General features: G+C 43.4%; 1 protein-coding gene across 7 annotated transcripts in view; it reads right to left on the bottom strand.

Moving 5' to 3' along the window:
* Positions 1-20,254, bottom strand: part of SHROOM1 (shroom family member 1) — a 47,377-nt gene extending 27,123 nt beyond the window's left edge. For 2 of the 7 annotated variants that reach the window (XM_088663147.1, XM_088663153.1), the window contains exons 1-3: positions 20,035-20,254; positions 15,183-15,326; positions 78-264 (exon numbers count right to left, since the gene is read on the bottom strand). The gene's annotated coding sequence lies outside the window, so the exon portion shown is untranslated. Of the gene's footprint in view, positions 1-77; positions 265-14,642; positions 14,837-15,182; positions 15,327-20,034 lie in introns of all 7 variants that reach the window. The other 5 variants (XM_088663149.1, XM_088663151.1, XM_088663148.1 and 2 more) reach the window with 5 other exon arrangements.
* Positions 20,255-20,281: the final 27 nt, after the last annotated feature.

Below are 20,281 nucleotides of genomic sequence, written 5' to 3'. Positions count from 1 at the left end.
GCACCTCATCACAATAAGAAGGCACACGTGGACCTCAAAGCAAGGCATCAGATGCTCTTCAGCGGCATGTAACATACCTCAGTGGTCACAGAACTGTGCACCCTAAATTGATGTTTCATATGCCACCAGACTGAGGCCTTCAGTCGAAGTTTTCAAACCTCCTTTGTTGGAGACGTTGGATGGCCATCTATCAAGGATTCTTTAGTTGCGATTCTTGCATTGCAAGGAGTTGGACTAGATGGTGCTTGAGGGTCCTTTCCAATTCTACGAGTATACGATTTGGAGAGGAGAAAAACTATGAGGGACACATCCACCCATCACTCCTTACTTCATAGGAATTTCATGGGGATTCTGATTCTGACATGCAAGGTCACTCTGGTCATCCCTTTGCCAGATCTGTGGCCCAATTGATGCCAAATCAACCCCATTAATTGGAGGTTGTTTGAGATGCATTCCCAGAGGATAACACCCAGTGGTTGGAAAACCTGTTAAATTCATTCCTCCATAAGGATATGATTTTTAATGGAACAGAGAGACCAAAAGAAGGTATTTCACTGGAGGAGACCATGCTTTGAACAAAAAAAGCTTAGCATTCCTGCACTGCTTCAAGGACAGTTTCGCTATCAATCATTTTGAGCCAAGGGGAATGTGGAAAGCAGCCAAAGTGCAGCGCAGACGGAGGTGGGGGTGGGGAGTCATTACAATAAGTTAATTTATAAAGTGGAGCTACGTTTTTACAAGACATAGCAAACAAGTGAGGCAGCTCCTAAGAAAAGAACAAAGAGGACCAAGGGCGTCATTGACAGGGGGAAGGGTTTTCAATAAGTTCTTTGGGGATAAAAACCAAATCCTTGGGTGGTATTCAACAAAGTTTTACTCAGAGCAGACCTATTGAAATTAATGGATGTAACTAAGTCATGTTCATTAATTTCAGTCGGCGGTTCGAATCCCCGCAATGGGGTGAGCTCCCGTTGCTTGGTCCCTGCTGCTGCCAACCTAGCAGTTCGAAAGCACGTCAAAGTCAAGTAGATAAATAGGTACTGCTCTGGGGGGGGGAGGTAAACGACGTTTCCGTGCGCTGCTCTGGTTTGCCAGAAGTGGCTTAGTCATGCTGACCACATGACCCGGAAGCTGTACGCTGCCTCCCTCAGCCAATAAAGCGAGATGAGCACCACAACCCCAGAATATAAAGCACACCTAGGCATTGCCTTCCGTGATGCGTCCCTTTACAGGCTCGATGGGGTTCATCAGTCTGTGATTGGGAATGATTTATGGCTGACCTCCGTCACAGATGTGAGTGGTTGTCGGCAAGTGCTGGTGCTCGTGTGGCAGATAGGCTCTGGTTCAAGTGATAGGGATGGGGGAAAGCTCTCACCGTCCCTATGTGAAGGGTATTCCGTTAAAGGAATCCAGGGACTCAATGGTTTGGTCAACCCTGTGAGGCGGTTGTGCCTATGCCTGAGTCCAGGGGGACATCTGGGTGGTGGACATAGCCTGTCCCCGGCTTTCTGCCATTCCAGGTGTTCACCCTAGGCTGACCTATGATAGTGCCCTGGGTCAGCGCTACCTGCAACGGTGCAGGGAGCTAGTCGAACCAGAGCCTATGCAACCACTCACTTCCTGTAATCAATAAAGTTGTGGCCTAAATTCTGCCAAAAACCAAACCAAAATTTGAGTCTTGTCTGAATTTATTTAAGGGGGAGGTTTAAAGGTCTGAACACGCAATAACAACACACAGCCCAAGCACCTTTTGCATCTGGAAGAAAGGGACACATTCATTTGCTGAAAATCCAGCTCATGTCTAAAGTGACACTTATTTTCTGTTATTTTGTGGCTAAAAACAGCCACAATGCTACTTTCTAGAAATGTCCTGGCAATCTCATATTGCAAACTATAGGATAACTCAAAGCATATTGAAGGGAAGGCACTCTGTGTTGTCATTGCAATTCTCTGCCAGGGGTGGGGGGGGTGGGGATTACATTAAACTAAGTGATTATCAGAGGCCAGAGAAATAGCAAGTGGAGCCAAGTGCTTTAATACACGCTGCCATTGCAGGGGGCTGGGTGGTGGAATGCAAGAAGGAAATCAGCCATCACCTTTAAAAGGGCCATGGTTTTGTTTCCCCACGGTAATCCTGAAAACATAGGCGAGGATGAGATAGTTGTACTGCTTTATATGACTGGCACCATCTTTCTTCATGAACATCATGGCTAAGTGGGGTTTGCCATTTATGTCCTCCTAGTCTAAACCCAACCATCTTTCAGGAGAACCCAAGAGCCCTCCTGCATCTAGTCCAGCATCCTGTTCTCACAAGGGCCAATCAGAGGCCCACAGGAAGCCCACAACCAGGACCTAAGTTGCAACAGTGCAGATGCTGAGAAACTGGTACTCAGAGGCATACTCCACTGCTCTGAGCATTTCATCTCTGTTACTGGAAACAACAGGAGGGGAGAGTGCTATTGCCTTCGGGTTCTGCTTGCAGGCAGTGCCGCCACTGAAATTTGAGAGTAACTCATTTCCAAAGGTGTGCTGCCTCTGGCACTGGTTGGCCTTTAGCTTGATCTGGCTGGGGCTCTTCCTGTGTTCTGACCAGGGCCTTTTCCTTAAGGTTCTCAGACAACTGCCAGCATCTCACTCTCTGTTCCTTTTTTTTATTCTGGATGCCTTATGGGGTTATTTGCCTATTTAATATATTTGTATACTGCTTAATCCTCAAAAGAGGGCACGTGTTGCGGTAAGACCTGGAGACTGACCTCCTAGTTGTGGGTGGGTATATTGGATAGCCACAACACCCGATTGGTAGGTCCCTTGTTGCTGGGTTTAATCTGGCCAATGGGTGCAGTCTAAGCGGATCGAAGGACCTATATATACCTATGCACGTGACCTTTTGGCGCATGCATCGGAACACCCGTCCACCTTTCCCTACTTTTAGGGCATTTTGCGATTGACCTTGCTATGTCGTCATGTGTCATCTGTCGTTGGGACATGGGCATGGCAGGAATTTCTCCCACTTGGCTGATTGGCTGGTGCCACTTGGGTTTCGCCTGCCGCGTAGCCATCCCTATGTGAAGGGTATTCTGTTAAAGGAATTGAGGGACTCAACTTGGTTTGGTCATCCCCCAAGAGGGGGTTGTGCCCGTGCCCGAGTCCAGGGGAGCATCTGGGGGGTGAACAGAGTCTGTTCCCGGGCTTTTCACTTACCTAAGGTGTTCACCCTTGGCTGACCTATGATGGAGCTCTGGGTCAGCGCTACCTGCAAGGGTGCAGGGAGCTAGTCGAACCAGAGCCTATGCAACCACTCACTTTTCTGTAATCAATAAAGTTGTGGCCTAAATTCTGCCAAAAACCAAAACTAAAATTTGAGTCAGATGTGTGCTTATTTAAGTGGGGAGGTCTCTAGGTCTGAACACGCAAATACAATATAACAACGAAACTGGCAAGCTACAATATAATACAATGTAATACGGTATCAAACAAAATGGCAACAAAACCCTAAAAAGCAAAAAGAGAGCAGCACATTTAGAAACATCTTTAGGGTCATAAGATGTTGTTGGGGCATGCCCTGAACTGATTGCCTGCTTGGTCCATTGTCTTGCAGCCGATGAGAGAATCTAATTTGAAGTTAATTTATGTTTTTCGTATCAGTCATTTAGGTACTGAGCAGGCCTTTCCCCAATGGCTTCTCAGAAATGTGAGACAACCACCACCACCTCCCGCCATTAATCTTTTTTTCAAAATCCAGCCGTCCTCAAAAGAATGCGATCAATAAGCATGTGAAATGTAAAGCAAACATCACAACTAGCCTACCAGTGTTATGTCTTGTACCCAGCTGTGAATGACCCATTGCTTATCAAAGTACAAATGGCTAAGGCAAATATTAAACTAAATTCTTCAGATTCCATTCGCCTACAGGGGTTGGCACCTGTAGCTTCACCTGATTTATAAGCAAAAAAAAAAAAGTCTGTGGGGAAGGCACCACCTTCTGGGCCAGACTGGACATACAGAAACCTGAATATAACGTGTGGAAGGAAAGTGATAGTGATGGTGAGTACTTAACCCTCCTCCCACCCAGCACTTCTCCCCTGCATTCCACCTCCACAGCCGATTTTCTCCTAGCTATTATTACTACTACAATTTATTACTCATCCTTCATCCCCTGGTCCCAGGTCAGGTTATGGCAATTAACCCAGCCCAGATGGGTGGGGTACAAATAATAAATTATTATTATTAAAACCCAATGTTAAAAACAGTTTAAGGCAACTTAAATTTACAGAAATAAAGGGGGTGGGGGTTCCTAAACAATGGCAATACACTACATTATAGGGAAGTCGTTGGTAGGAGAAGGGTGAAGCACCATCTCCTATTTCCCTTTCCTCACTAGTTGTTTAGATTAGAGTTTCCTAAACTTGGGTCTTCAGGTGTCTTTGGGACTACAATTCTCATAATCCTGACTGGTTCGGCTAGCTAGGGGTGGTGGGAGTTGTAGTCCAACAGCAGCTGCAGACCCAAGTTTGGGAAACCCTGGTTTAGATGTTCAACAGATTCCCAGGTTCCTAGTCACAGGTGGTGCTAAATCTCTGATGAAATCAAACTATCAATCACATGCAGACGTCCTGGGAAACATAACCACTAACTCGAGGCTTGATCCAGTCCTAATAAATTAAAAAGTTGGTTGTTCCAATTGGGTAAGCAGCAAGAATAAAACCTCACTCCAAATAAGTACTGTACTGTATTTAACTAATTAATCTATTTGAGCCAGGGATGAAACTTGGGCACAGGAGGACTAAATAATAATAATTACCATGACTATTCTTACCAACATTACAAAATTCCAGCTGTTTTCTGCTCAGTCTTCACCAATACTTTAGCAAGCCCTGACCAAGCCTTCACCTATGTTTTGAAGGTGCAAAATCTCTTAGCAGAACCATGTGCTGCAAAGTGTTGCTAAGATGTACCACCTCAGATTAGAAATAAGGAATATCATGTTTGAATACTCTCTCATACAAAAAGCCTTCTGCATATAGAATACTTGCAGGTTAGGGATACAATTGCTATTTTTATTATTATTCAGTTGTAGTGCAGCAATGGAGACAAGTTTTTCCAACCATGGGTATAGGCAGGGGGGCAGGAGGGGGCAATTGCCCCCCCTAGAAGCAGGGCCGCTGGCCAGCCTGCCCCACTGCCCGCCCGGTGCCGTCTCCCTTCTCCCTGGCTGGCTGTGGAGCGGGCAGAGGGAAAGCCAGGCAACCACTCTGGGGCATTCCCTCCACCTGCCCCGGCGATTGCAGAGGGGGAGGAGGGGATCAGAGCAGCCCGATTTCGGGCTGATCCTGGCTCCCCCTCGCCCCTGCCGATCGCGGAGGGGGAGGAGGGAGTCGGAGCAGCCCAAAATCGGGCTGATCCTGGCTCCCCCTCGCCCCTGCCGATCGCGGAGGGGGAGGAGGGAGTCTGAGCAGCCCGATTTCGGGCTGATCCTGGCGCCCCCTCGCCCCTGCCGATCGCGGAGGGGGAGGAGGGAAAGCTGTCAAGGGAGAAGGGAGCTTTCCTTGCCCCGCTGTGGCCCCTCCCCCCACCCCTTGGCCCCCCCTTGCCCCCCCTTGCCCCCCTGATTTTCATCCTGGCTACGCCCCTGTTTCCAACTGTCAGAGGCTAGGTGATTTGTGGTAATATCACAAATGTTATGGTCTTTTTTTTTTAGTATACCTAAAATCATTTGCTTATTAGGGGCTACCCCACATTTTCTTCAAAAAATTGCTTTGCACAGGTAACTACCATAGAGTTATCTAAATTTTCAAAAGTAGGGGGCCCGTGGCTTGGCTTTTGAAAAATAAAGGTTAAATAGAAATCCAGTACATCTCACCATAATGCTAATAATAATTTAATACTTATACCTAGAGATGGGAAGGCCTGGGGGGGAATTGAAAAATTGGGGGGGGGGGTTCCCCATTTTTTCCAAAGCTGTTTTTTTCTAGAAAAATTGAAAAAAAGTTTGATATAGTTTGAATATTCCACACACTTCCCCCCCCCCCGAATTTGTCTGGGGGAAGTTGGCTTTGGGGGAAAATGGGAGGAAACCTGGTTTCCCCCCAATTTTCCCATTTTTTCAGGCCTTCCCATCTCTACTTATACCCTGCCCATCTGGCCAGCCCTCCCAAGTAACTTTGGGCAGCTCCCAACAGAATATTAAAAACACGATAAAACATCATACACTTCCCTAGGGGCTGCCTTCAGATGTTTTGTAAAAGTCAGATAGTTGTTTATTTCCTTGACATCTGGTGGGAGGGCGTTCCACAGGGCGGGCGCCACTACCAAGAAGGCCCTCTGCCTGGTTCCCTGTAACCTCACTTCTCACAGAGAGGGAACCGTCAGAAGGCCCTCGGAGCCTTAGGAAGACTGTATGTTATGTACTGAGCTAGGATCCTAGAACAATAGGCAGGTAGGATCCTATAATGCAACAACCGGATTAGCCTACAGGAGCAGCCCAATCAGGCTCCAGGAGGAATTTAATCAGCCTATTTGGTCAGGAGGATTCTAGAATCCAAAACTGATTGTGCTGCTCCTGCAGGCCAATCAGGCTCCAGGAGGGAAGCAGAGTCAGCCAATCACACGGGACCTATTGTGTAAATAATGTATATAAAGCCTGAGGTTCTGGGGGAGAATTCAATTCACTGTTTACAATAAAGAGCATGAAATCACTACACGACTCTGAGTATATTTCACTGTGCCTGTGCCATCAGCTGCCCAGGTGCAAACCATTGATAGACTGACGAGAATGCAAACAGCCACCGTCTGTACAACAGCAGATTTACTTTGGGCTTTGCTTTACTTTTGGGATTTTTCAAGGTCTGAGGAAATCCAAATTTAGTCAACAAAAGCATGGATGCCCAGAAATCTTGGACTCAGATGGCCTCAGATGCATGGTAAAGTTCAGTGCGGACAAGCCCAGAGTCAAGCCATCATGCCAGAGAGTTCATGAGGCTTATCTACATAACACTCTGTTTTTCTCGCAGCAAACACAGGTTTAACTGACAATTACCCTCTGGACCCTCCGGCAAACTTTGGTGATCAGCATCACTCAGGGCATTTGAAGTCTCAAACAAGATCTTGGATTACAACCTGTCTTTCTGGGCTTTATCTGAACTGCCTGAAGCTAAGGGATAAATGAGGTCCCGTTAAAGACTGCAATCTGGCTATAGCTGGCAATACAAGAAATGGGATACTATGATCTTGGTCTGGGCAGAATAGCAATTTTCCAGCAGATGTGTGTGTTTGTATAATATAATGTGTATAAATATAATGAGTTGTGGTGAAGCAGAAAAATATCCTCTATCATTACTGCCCAAGAGGCCCAAGCAAGGGAAAATGTGCATATGTCAGTTTCTTAGTCTACACACCATCATTTTCACAGACATAAACTACCGTACCGTAAACTCAGAGCCTTTTGCCTTCCCTCTGATTTCAAACTGAACTCATGAAAAGCAACCTTTTTATAAGCTGGGTCTCTGCTTAAACAGCGCATTTCCCCTAGCAATACACTCCACTGCTCTGCTCTTAATAAAACCCACCCCAACGACAGAGCTAACGAAACCAAGGCATGGTAATTTGTTCGTTTTTAGCCGTGAGCCACATTCATCAGGACTGCAGCGCAGGCTGCGTTGCATTGCCTTCCTTGTTCCCATCCTTAACTAAGTGTAAAACCTTTAACTGGGTCTTTCTGCTTTGGTTTTTGGGGCTGTCTGTCACTACAATAACTTACAGACATTGTACAGTGCAACAGGGAAGGAGAATAGATAGAAATAAAAGTAAAGTTGTAATATGATAACCAGTAATATTAATGCCCAGCAATGATGAATGAGCTGGAAACAGATGTTTGGACCTGGTGGTCAGAGCCAGTTCAACCATCTAGGCCCAGGCCAACTCCCGGTGATGGGGACCACAGTCCAACATCTGGAGGTCCACAGGTTCCCCATCTGGTAGGGAACAGCCACCTGGATTAGCAGAATCCTAGGGCTGTGTTAGAAGCCTTTGTCTAGACAAACAGGCCTAGACCTATCTTGGCTTTTACCAATTCTTTATTCAGCATTTTAGACCTAAGGTCCTAACCACCTAGAGTGAGCTTCCCTGACCTCACCAGCAGCTTAAGGAAACACATTCCTGTCCTCTTCTACTACGGTATTACACAGCTTCTAGCATGTCTGGTATCTAATGCTAACTGAAGCTGTGCTACAGAATCCTCTGATATCATGAGGGTGATGCCGGTGGGGGGGGGAGTCCTGTCCCACCTACAGTGGCAAAGGTCCCTGAACCAGTCCTACATGTGATTTAGGAGACAGGGCACATTCCAAACCAAAAAGGCAGCTGCTCTCTGGAGCGGCAATCCTATACCCTCTTTCCTTAGAGTAAGTCTAATTGAACTAAATGGGAACTACTTCTATGGAGGTATGTACAGGACTGCCATCAGCTAAATTCATTGATTTTCATTGGGGGTCAGAAGTCTCCAAGTGTATTTTTTGTTGTTATAAACTGTACTTTTGAATGAACACACACACACACACACACACACACGTATATACACACCCAAAAAATCTCCAAGTGTCAATTTTGTACCTGGGATATCCAAATATCTCTTAAAATACAGTGGGACCTCGACTTACGAATTTAATCCGTTCCAAATGCACACTCGTAGGTTGAAAACTTCGTAAGTCAAGTTTCCCATAGGAAAAGCGGTTTCCCATAGGAATGCATTGGAAACAGAAAAATTCGTAAGTCAAGGAAACTGCATCTAAAAACTCGTAAGTCGAGGAAACTGCATCTAGCCGCGAACGGGTTTTCCGTTTGGATGTCGGAAAAATCGTAAGCGCGCGGATACTTTTTCCGCTCGTAAGTCTAAAACGTCGGATGTTGAGGAGCTCATAAGTCGAGGTCCCACTGTAGTGGGGAAGGGTTATTATACCTTGGTTTTGTCCTCAAGCAGTTGCATGATGGATGGCTTTCTCCACATCGCCCAACTCTGCAAACATCCCCCTAAGTGCTTCTGCCTGATATGCTCCACATTGTGCAGAGTCTGGCAGTCAGAAACAAATGAAACAAACTGTTCCATTGGTTAAATCGTCCTGCGTCCAAAATCAATTGGTCTTCAGAATGCATGTTTCAACTGATATCTATCAATAACCTCTGAAACTATGCAAGGATTATGCAGGTATTCAGTGGCATTTATTTGTGCAGAAGAGGAGAATGTACAGTATATTGTTATAATAGCGAAACAAGTTTTTTTTTTAAATGTTATCATCCAGCAGTCAGAATACTCCAAATTGGCTGAGAATTGAAAATAAAACTCAAGCCATCTTTCTTGGCCATTACCCTGGACATTCAGGCTCTGAGTGGCCTCCAGCATGGTTTCTTGACTGGCTGGGATCCATTATTATATAGCAGCCTCCAGGTCAGAGCATTTCTACTCAAGGCTAATGAGTACTTGGGTCTTGAGCATTTTTAAGCAAGATTCAGTTTTCTGCTTGACCCATCTTCCCTAACCTCAGTTCCTATTCTGCCTTATCCAATTCTCACATAATTATGGGCTTCCTATTTGAATTCTGACCAGGTGCCATTTTCCTGTAAATTCTAATTAGAGAGAAAAACAACGGATTGGATCCAAAGGATATTTAGTTACACTTTAATTTATTTCCATTGACAAGTCACGTTGATTTAAATGTTTACCTACTGATTTCAATGGGACTAAAGTGTGACTAACTTCTTCTAGATGCAAGCTAAAAAGAATTTCACCAGTGTGAATTTCAGCCATGGGCCAGTCCACTGTCCCTCAGACCTTGTGGGGGCTGAACTATATTTTTTTTGGGGGGGATGAACAAATTCCTATGCCCCACAAATAACCCAGAGATGCATTTTAAATAAAAGCACACATTCTACTCATGTAAAAACATGCTGATTCCTGGACCATCCACGGGCCAGATTGAGAAGGCGATTGGGCCGCATCTGGCCCCCAGGCCTTAGGTTGCCTACTCCTGATATAGGGGTTATGTTAACGGTATGAAAAAACAGGGTGAATAAGGAAGATACAGGGTTATATTCAGCATGGCATCATGTCAGGGACCTCTTAGCACAAGAATTACAGCTCATGCAACAAGACCTCTTCCTACCCAACTCCATGAACCCCTAAATCTCTTCTGAGTCCTCCCCCAACCCTCTGGAGCACATCTGAGGGGGGCAGGGTATGCCACACATTGGGAGGAGGCAAAGCCCCATTGTGGTAGAGGTAATCCTTGTGCTAATGCAACCAGTCAGTTGAGGAACACCTACAGGTCCCGAGACGGCACACAACAAGCATTAAAATTAACAACCAACATTAAAAAGACATCATAGTCAACAAACAGATAAAGCAAGCACTATGCATTTCATCCTTCTGCAGAGGTGAGCGTGCACTAAAAAGGGAGAGGCATGCCAGTTAGCTGTTTTTGTCATTGTGTGCAGCAGCAAATAAATAAAAATAAAATAAAAAATAAAATAAAGGAGGAGGGTGGCTTCTGCTGGGGTGGCCGATATTGTTACGTGGTCGAGGCAAAGCTTGGCTCTCTGCTTTCTCTGCCAGGGCTCTGAAACAATGGGATCTTTATTACAGGGTGCCTAAATAAATAATACAGCCCTCAAATGCAAGAGAGAGAGAGAGAGAGAGAGAGAGAGAGAGAGAGAGAGAGAGAGAGAGAGAGAGAGACTTTTATTCTGAAAAGTTCTCAAACCAGAACTGCTTATGGCTTGGAGCATATTTATAATTACTTGGGGTGGTGGTAAGTCTCACTGAACTCAATGGGGCTTCCTTGTGACACGCACACGATTGCACTGTTAATCATTTAATCAAATCCAGAAATTAAAAATGCACTGGCTGGATAGAACAATAGATAGCCACCAGAGTTACATCACACAATGGGTGCTCGGCCATAACATGTGTACGACTACATTCCACAGTTCAAGGCTAAGATTACAATGCTCAGTGTAGTGTGTGGGTAGATGCGTGCTGGCAATCTCTCAGACAGAATATATTTCATTTTGACCATACAATGATGAATTCTTAAAAAACAGTGACGCAGCAATGAGGGAAGACCTTTGAATGACATTGAGGAAACCAGTAATAATGAGCATTTAGCTCACATGCACAGAGAACCACAATTGTGTCCATGCATTATCATGGTTTCTGAGAGCAAGGAGGATTCAAAACACTTTGGCCCAAATGCACTTAGAACCCCCTGAGTATGGGAAGGTAGGAAGTGGAACAGGCCCATGCAGAGACAAGAGGGGTTGGGTATGGATGCATGCTTCATCATAACTTTAAGCCCACATGTTTTCCAGCCCAAATGCCTGTGTGTGTGTGTGTGTGTGTGTGTGTGTGTGTGTGTGTGTGCGTGATTACCTATACAGTACACACCAACAAATCTGTATGTTGTAGTATCTTAATTCTAAGAGGAAAAGGGGCACAGCATATCACACACCCTGAGATTTTACCCCAAATCCTGAGTATTAAATGATTTCTACTTTAAATGAAAGATTAGTCAAATTCCAGTTCTCCCAGAAATACATTAGCATCTAAAATGGAAAACACATTTTTAAAACAACCTGTTGAAGAATATGGATTTAAGTGAAGACAAGGTAGGCAATGGAATTTAAACAGCAGTCAGTCAGTCAGATTAATGTTTCTGGGAAGAGTGGCTCTTTTGAGGGAATTCTCATCCTATCTTCAGGATTGTTTTTTAAGAAAATAGGCCCCTTTCCCCAACCACAGCAGCCATCCTCGTAATCATCACGTTCACTCACTATTGGATCACATGTGTTAAAATGGTGAAGAAACTGGACATGTTTCTTTGGACAGAATGAACTAATAATCCAAAATAATAGGTACTCTTTCAAATGGACACTCTTCTTTTGCATAAAGTAATCCTCTAGATCAGGGATGAACAACCTTTTTCTGCTTGCCAGGAACATAACTGGCCAGAACCTATATCCCAGTGGTGGGTAGACCTGGAGTAGGTGAGGCCACCCCACTTTTCCTCTCACTTTCTGACAAGCTATAGGCAGACTTGCTGATATAGCAGCATCAATGTGGATTACAGGAGCTAAAAAAGACTTGGTTTCTGCTGTAACATCTAGTTCCATTAGTGTACAAAGTGCTCCATTTCCAGGTGAAATCAACATGAGGTCAGTCAGGTGCATTTTTTCTTCTTCGTGTAGCTGCATGAACTACAACCTTGGGTCACCAAGCAATCCTTGTTATTATTTTTGACCTGCTTAACTAGAAGTGGGTGGGGTGGTAGAACAGCCTTGCCACTTCCAACCGCAATTTAAAAGTTGCAACTTGTTGAAGTCCCCCAAGCGAGAACATTGTGCCAAATATAGAACAGGACATTAAAGTTGTATTACTGTAGCTGGCATGCAAGATGTCACAGCCATTTGAATAGCTGAAGTTTGACGGGCATCGTGTGTCACAGGAACAGGCTATTACAGGGAAACAATGTAAAATAAAGGAGCCTTGTGGTCTTCTTCTTTCAATGCCTCTTGGGTAGATGTGTCACTTCTGTTCATCACACGGGCAACTAGGCATCCTAAAGCTGCCTCTTGGATGCCGGCGTGATAAGAGTCAAACAGCAGCAGCGTGGGTTGGATTTAAACTGGTGGCCTGAAATAAAAAGGGGCACCATTCTCCAGTCCCCCTGAGATGAGGCAGGAAGTGGAATCTACCTGTTCACTTCTGTCCTGGAATCTGAAACTCATTACAAAGCTGGAATTCGGGCCAAGTAAACAAGAGCTAGTGAAAAAGCCAGACCTAAGTTTCTATTGTGCCTGGGCCAAGTTACTGGTGCCAGGAGTTGGATTTATGGGTTACCAGCTGAAATGTAGAAGCTTTGCATGTGTAGAGCACAAGTGGGATTTATTTATTTCATCTCCCAGAAAGGGAAAAAGACAACCACACAGCAATCAAGCACCTTTCTTCGAGCCAAATGAAAGATAATCCAGCCACCACCATGGCTAGGTTTTGTTGTTCAAAGTGGTTGGTTTTGTCATCAATTTGTGGTCTTTATTTCATCAGTATCAGCTTCAAAACAGGTGTCAATCAATAACCCAGATGTGAGGCTCCCCTAATAGAATTCCATTTGAAATCCTGCATGTCAGGACGTACACCCCATTAATGTCCCTAACAGATGGTCCCTCAGTAGACCTACAAAGCTCCTCTTCTTTTCTTAAGTGCCAGATTCCTATTTTAAAAAGGTAAGATAAAGGACCCCTGGACAGTTAAGTCCAGTCAAAGGCGACTATGGGGTTGCGGCACTCATCTCGCTTTCAGGCCAAGGGAACTGGCGTTTGTCCACAGACAGCTTTCCGGGTCATGTGACCAGCATGACTAAACTGCTTCTGGCGCAATGGGACACCGTGACAGAAACCAGAGCGCATGGAAATGCCATTTACCTTCCCGCCACAGCAGTACCTATTTATCTACTTGCACTGGCATGTTTTTGAACTGCTAGGTTGGCAGGTGCTGGGACAGAATGTGACGGGGTGAGCTCTCATTGCCAGGTTCCTTTACTTTCTTATTGCCATCCCAGGCATGACTGTAACTAACAAACTATATGACGCTCTTCTTGAGGGTGCACCAGTGAAATTTCACTACAGTATTGGCAAACATACACACCAAACCAAAAAACTCCAGCTGTTTTCAGATTTTGAGAAAGTACAGCTGCTTTCACAATTTGGATCATAGTGAAATTTGCATTCCACAAGGAGAGTTTGACCGGCAACGAAGTGATGCAGGGTGGAATACAGATGTCTAGCCTTGTAGTTAATAGATCCACCATATGCAAAAACAATAAATAAAAACTGTTCATGAATTGCAGCCTGCAATGAGCTGCTACTTAAAACGGCCTCCTAATAATAGTGTAAGAAGAAGCTGGGAGAGTTTGGGCACATGCAAATTGAACATTTGCCACCATGAAGAAAGTCTACACCCTTTGTGGATTAAACCAAAACTGAGCATGAGCTCAGTTCACTTTTAATTGGAAGGCTCCTTAAAGATACAAATCCCCCAGTAATGCAGAACATGTGCCTGCTGCAAATATGAGGCAGGAGGATGGAATGATCTATTTTTTGGTGCTACAAAACAAACATTCCTGGTGAAAAGTGAGCTCTGAGTGTTTGAAATTCTTACTTGGCAAGCTGTTCATCCATTTAGGCTTTCTTATACCACCATAGAGTTGATGGCTACCACAGTAGGGTAACATGATTTGGATGGGCCTCTTTAACAAATTAAAAATGAGCAAATTTTTTTTAAATGATTGCTTTTTTAAGGAAAAGGCATACTTTCAAAGACAGTGGACACAGGGCAATAATTTTTTTGTGGTAGGGTTGTTGGCCAGCATTCCTATTGATTCTGAATGCCAGAGTCAATGAGGAAGAAAGCATCATTGTAGCTTTAGCTGTTGTTTGCCAGGGGGGGAATGGAATATAAAACATGATCATGCTGACATGTTGATGAACGGATAATCTAGACAAAAGTAAAAGAGGACCTTACTAAAAACTAGATCTGAATAGTTGGACCCAAGCCCACATTTTATTGAATCTTATGAACCAATGAAAGAGATGCTCACTCAGCAAACCTTTCAGCATGAACACCCCAGTCCAGCAGAAGTTCCAGTGTACGCATGAATCTCCCAGATATGCAAAGGCTTCACCATTCATTACATTGGAACATGTAAAAGGCAACTTTGTGGTTGACTGTGTTCCAAGGGGTAAACATTGCAGAAAATGGGCCAATGCTCATTTGTATCAAGTGACAATTTATCTGTAACAAAGATGAGTCCTCGTGTAAAAATCCAGTTCATCCCTTAAGTCAATGCAAGTTTTACTATTAAAATGGACAGCAGTATAGTTTCATCCTGTGTGGTCACTCCAGTTTACCCTCCTTTGGGCAATCCAGCTTTCCCCCAGATGTTTGAGTTATTTATAAAATACCAGAAAAGCATTTATTTACATTTTCATGTATACAAGGAGTACATTAACATTCCACAGTGTTTATTATCTAAAAGCCTTTTGGAGGCCTCTGAAGCCAAAGGGCATCTTTCAGGGATGTCTGCAGACATGGGACCCACCCACAGTTGCAGTTACTTAATTTCCTACATGCCACTTACCCACATTGGCCAAGAAGTCTGCGTTGACCCTCTCTGATCTCACTGCACAAATGGTGATGAAAGGTGGGCAAGGAGTGCTGACAACAGAACAATTTAAATCAGAACTATGCAGCCTTCCTTTGCCACACACATTGCCAATGTCATCTGAAATAAAGTAGGGTTTTTACTGAAAAAAGGAGACACAAAGCAAAATGACACATTCTTGTTTGTTTCCTGACATGCAGATGAAGATACGATCAAAATACGTCTGTTCTGCTGGCCTCAGAAGAACTACATGAATTTTAATTACCTGACAATAGTAGCTCAAACTTAACGGAGAAACAAATAAAGGGGCATTCATATCTTGGTTTATTAAACAGAGATATGATCATCTAAAAGCAGCCATAAGAAGTATTCAACTTTCTACTCTTAAAGCAGGAGATGACAATGTCACTGGCATAATTGCATTTGCCCTGGATGAGGCCACATACAAAGAGCAGGACATACAAAGAACAACAACACATTTGCTGTTGTTTCAGATACATATGGCAAGAAGATGTTGTGTCCCACAACCCCTCTAACATGCATGTTAAAGGTTAGAGCAGGCATCCCCAAAAACTCCCATGATCCCTAGCTAACAGGACCAGTGGTCGGGGAAGATGGGAATTGTAGTCCAAAACATCTGGAGAGCCGAAGTTTGGGGATGCCTGGGTTAGGGGGACCACTTGCGAGCAGAGGACCATAATCCTTGCCATGGTTCAGACCAGGGTTAGTAGTCCTCAAAAGCATCATATATTCCTGGACAGCTACAGACCAAACTACACATTGCACAGGAGATCCATGCTTCTTACACAAGATCCATGATCATTATGTTGGAGGTACCAATGTTTTGTTTTGTTTTTACTTAAAAGCAGCTGTGCATGTGGTGGGGGGTGGGGGTTCAAATTTGATCAGAGTTGTTCTCCCTGTAGTCTAAATCACACACACATTCCTTAAATTACTTCATCATTTAGGTTGGGAAATTTGACAGCATCCATCCCCTATACAGTGTATATCCCCATTCTATACACTGTATATGTATGTGGGGGAGTGGGGAAAATATACCGGCCTTCAGTTAAATGGTTCCCAGAGCAGCTCACAACAAAATACATACAAAATCAGAAACAAAATGATAAAATCGGGGGGGGGGGGACTTATAAAGACCCCAATAAAGAAACCAGCAATTAAAAATAGCAGATGAAAGCAGATGAAACTCAGAACTTTAAAAGCCTGGGAAATTTGTACTTCTCTGAATTTTTCAATGAAAAGTTCTCCAACCCACACACACCCCCTCGGTGCTATGAAACATATATTACGAGAAAGTGGGCACAAAAAAATGCTCATACTAGTAAAACATAATGTACAGAAATCCACTATGTTAGATAAAATAACTTTCAATTATGTGTGTATCCTGCAAAATTGTATGCAAAAACGCATACAAATTTGAATGCTGACTTAAAAAAAAAAACTGATGTGGATATGGGTAGAATTAAACTTAAGAATGGAAAAACAAGGAATAGGTAGAAACTGAGATTTGTCTATCCTTAGCAGGCATGCAAGTCTCCTTGGTTACAGTCTCCCCAACAATGGTGATATCTATTTCTATTAAAATCATAGTAATTATTTCTAAATGTTCATCTTTACATATAAATTAGCATATGTTCACTTTATGCATCCCCTGTGCCTTCTTTTGTTCTCCATTTTTGACAGTGCATAATTTTGGTCCCATCTCCCTCTTCCTTCTGCATGCCCATTAATCTGTTCTACGAGTTCTCCCAACCCCCTCAAGCAGATCGCAGGGGCATAGGGTGCACCAGAGGAGTGGGGGAAATTGCTATTTCACATGGGTAGTTTAATGCCATCCCAGGTCCCATATTAAAATAATTTTATCAACCAGTTAATGAGCTGGTTTTCGGTAGGCCTTCCAGGGCAGAAATGCCTTTGCTTCAACCTGCTTAACCTTTGATGATGATGCATTGCTACTGCTATAGCTGTGGTGGGTATTTTTAACCTTTCATAACAAATGCACTTAAAAATACACTGCTTTTGCAGTTTAATATTTAATATATCCAAAAGTGGGCCTCTAAAGCTTTCTCAGACTTTCAATCATTACTGAAATAACATCCTTGTTAGAAGCCCATACCTCCTATACGTTTCTAACTGAGACCAATATCTTATCTGATGCAATTTAACAATTTTGGTTGTGGAACTTTTTCCAACCATAGTAAAGTCAGTAAAACCTTGAGAATTATTGACTTTGACTGGTTGATTCCTATTATTCCTCTCATGAGTATTTTGTGTTTTATATTCTGTGTTTTATTGCAGTGTTGTATATAGTGTTATATATTGTTTAACTTATGTATTACTGTTTGCCACCTTGTCAAAAGAAAATCTAAAAAGCAGGATATAAATTTATTGACTAGATTTTTAAAAAATAAAATTTCTCCTTGAATCTATGCATCTTCAGTTTAGTGAAACAAGATTAATTTTAATCCTTAATCCTCCCCCCCAAAAATCTTCCTAATGGGTTTGTATGGTATTTTTGTACAGGTATAGTATTTCCACTTGAAAGCAGAACTACATTAAGTGAAATAGGAGGTTTTTGAATATGATTGAAATGTTCTTAACTACTTTTTAAAAAAATGATAATTACATATCTGTTTAAAGTTTCCTAGTAATGATCACACAACACAGTCACAGATTAAGTCAGCAAACCTATGTATGCCAACCAGGGAATAAGGCCTATTGGACATAATGGAATTTACTTCTGAGTAAATCTGCATAAGACTGCACAGCAAATCTCTCTCTCGTCTTCATTACTGAGTTGTATATTAGTAAAATATACAATACAACATATTTAAAACCAAAGTGCAATACAAGCTAATCAAATCAGAAAAACAATCCTTCCACACACAACTCAGCTCTAACTCCCAGAAAAAGCCCCCAAAGAAGGGAATACCACTAGCTGTTGCAAACAAAAAAATTACAAATACATACCTAGGGAGCAAGAAATAGATTTGCTTGACACTGAAAATTTGTCAGTGTTGGCACCAGGAATACCTGGGGAGAGCGTTCCAAAGACAGGGGGCCACTACTAACAAGACCCACAATCTTCTCACTGCCCTCTGAACCTTCGCTGGCTGGAAGCATACAGAGAAGCACCTGCGATGCTGACCACAGGATCCAGGCAGGCTCATATGCAGAAAAGTTTTCCACAAGGCACAAAGAACCTGAGCCACATAAAGCTTTATAAGGTGTACACCAGCCCTTTGAATTGGGCCCAGAGACAAATTAGCAGCCAGTGCAGTACTGGATTTATGCGTTTGGACTATGTGATTCCTTTCAATAACCTGGCTTCTGCACCAGCTTGCAGTAGCCGAACCATCTTCAAAGGCAGGCCCACTAAAACGTTTCAGTAATCCAGTGGTGAGGTTACCAGGGCATAGATCACTGAAGACATGTTATCCTCATCTAGATAGACTTGCACTTGGGCTAGTAGCCAAAGCTGGTAGAAGGCACTGTTATTCTGCTATAACCTGCTTTTCGCAAAACAGCTATGAGACTCCTGTATAGGGCCAGCCCACCCATGAGAAAAGGTAAGGCAACCGCCTCAGGCAGCAGGGTCTACTGGGGCAGCAGATCCCAACGTAGATCTTTATTCAGTGCCAGCTGATTCAAGAGGCAAGGTAATAGCCTCTGGAGGCAGGATTCGCAGGGACAGCAGATCCCAGTGTCAATCTTCTTTTTCCTCCCCCTTGTTCCCTTCCCTGGCGAGGAGGGCGGGGTGCCATTTTGGAGCCCACCTCAGATGCCAAAATGTCTTGGGCCAGCCCTGCTCCTGTATGTAGGCTCTCAGCCAATGTGGATATTTCTTTCATTTCAAAATTGTGCAAAAGTTTACACAATCTCGAATTGCTAGCCTTTATTCCCTGAAGTTTTAAGTCGAGACGGAGTAGCTGTTTCTACGCAGCTCTGCTTATTTCCTTGGCAGCAGGAGGAGAGAATCCCATTAATGGAATTCTGCACCACGCAGCTGTAATGGAAAAGGTAACTGCTGCCCTTGCAATTGCTACAAATGCTTTACAAATGAATAATAAAGCTTCCATTTAGCTTCCAACTGGTGCATATTGAGGGAAATGTGGCAAATCTGATGGCCGCAGCCCTGTGCCGACTCCTAAGTGATCCTACCGCAGTCAGTGAAACATCTCTGGAATGAATTAATCCAGGTATAGGGCCAAAGTGGTTCTGAATTTTAGCCTAGCTCATTCTAAATTAATAAAGGACTCTTACTCTAGACAAGATGTAATCTTACAATAAAAAGGCTAGCGCAGACAACATTGCATATATTTTCTGCTTTTATTCTAATTATATAAAAACAAATCAGCTATAGCTCCAGTACAAATAAAATAAAAACCACAGAATTTCAATGCATTATTCATCGTTTTCACCTCCTTTTTCCTGAGGCTTCAAACAGGAAGACAACTTCCTTGCACTGTTAACATTTTTCACATTAAAAAATGCCACAAACTGGGTTCAAATGGTCAGTTACACATTTTGCGTCCTGAAGTACCACATCACTGAACTCTAAACTGTGTAAGAAGAAAACAGAATGCCTTTCTCAATCTCCCACTGGCAGTTTCTAATCCACCTTCCTCTATAAATCCCATTCATCTTCCCTAATGATATATTGCCTCCAGATGTGTACACGCATAACCAGGAATCAGAACCAATCAATATAATGTCTATACATTATGTCATCTCCCCCCCCCCGAAGTTGTCATTTCTAAAGATAGGCTGTCAAGTGAACCCTTGACAAAAACCAGTCATTAATTACCTGCTTGCCATCATTTGGTGCTGCCTCTGTTTTAACTGTACTTCCCAAAGCCGTCGGCTGAAAGAGATCGAGGTTTTGACAGACAGTATTGTTTCCCTTGGAGTGCTGGCAAGTAGCAAAATGTTGCTGTTATTCCTTTAACTCTCTTCCCACACAGGAGTGCAATTTCCGAAAGCACAGCGAGAGAGGACTCTCTGCTTCTTTTGAGTTTTCTTTGGTTCCCCTAGCTACTTTTAGATCATAAAGG

Source organism: Zootoca vivipara, chromosome 2 (genome assembly GCF_965207765.1).
Source record: "Zootoca vivipara chromosome 2, rZooViv2.hap1.1, whole genome shotgun sequence".
NCBI lineage: Eukaryota > Metazoa > Chordata > Lepidosauria > Squamata > Lacertidae > Zootoca > Zootoca vivipara.
Note: the sequence above shows the minus strand (reverse complement) of the source record. Positions and strands in the feature narration are given on the sequence as shown.